Here is a 987-nt window from a genome sequence, read left to right on the forward strand (position 1 = left end):
TGTTACTTCTAGGCTGGATTAGTGCAATTCCTTATTATCAGGCTGCTCGAAAAAGTCCATTAAGACTCTTCAGCTGATCCAGAAGCTGCAGCACGTGTTCTGACAGGAACCAGGAAAAGAGATCATATTTCTCCTGTTTTAGCTTCTTTGCATTGGCTTCCAGTAAAATCCAGAATAGAATTTAAAATCATTCTTCTTACCTACAAAGCTCTTAATGGTCAGGCACCATCTTATCTTAAAGAGCTCATAGTACCTTACTACCCCACCAGAGCACTGCGCTCCCAGAATGCAGGGTTACTTGTGGTTGCTAGAGTCTCCAAAAGTAGACTAGGAGCCAGAGCGTTCAGCTATCAAGCTCCTCTCCTGTGGAACCAGGTTCCAGTTTGGGTTCAGGAGGCAGACACCATCTCCACATTTAAGAGTAGGCTTAAGACTTTCCTCTTTGTTAAAGCTTATAGTTAGGGCTGGCTCAGGTGACTCCTGAACCATCCCTTAGTTATGCTGCTATAGGCCTAGACTGCCGGGGGATTTCCTATGATGCACTGGGCTCCTCTCTCCCTCTGTATGCAACCTCATCCCATTATTGCATGTTACTAACACAACTTCTCCCCGTTCTGGTAGTCTTGTGCTTTCTCGTTTCTCTCCTCTCTCCTCTTATCACTTCCTGCAGGTTTTCTGGCTCTGGAGCTGTGGAGTCTGTATCTGTGGCTGCGGGTCACCTGCTGCCCCCGTGTTCCTGCTCGGCACCCTCTGCTGCAACGACTATTGTTGCTAGTCCTATTATTATTATTATTATTATTATTATTATTGTTATTATAATCATTAACATTACGATTGTCATCAGTAACACTGCTATAAATATCTGTACTGTTTTTCGTTTAGTCTATAGCAACATCGCTTTTACTGTCTGTACCTCTGTGTGTATATTGTGTAGGCTGCCTCCCTCCCCTCTCTCTCCTTCCATCCCTCTCCTTTTCTCCCCCCCCC

The sequence above is a fragment of the Micropterus dolomieu genome, linkage group LG07, assembly GCF_021292245.1.
Source record: "Micropterus dolomieu isolate WLL.071019.BEF.003 ecotype Adirondacks linkage group LG07, ASM2129224v1, whole genome shotgun sequence".
Lineage (NCBI taxonomy): Eukaryota > Metazoa > Chordata > Actinopteri > Centrarchiformes > Centrarchidae > Micropterus > Micropterus dolomieu.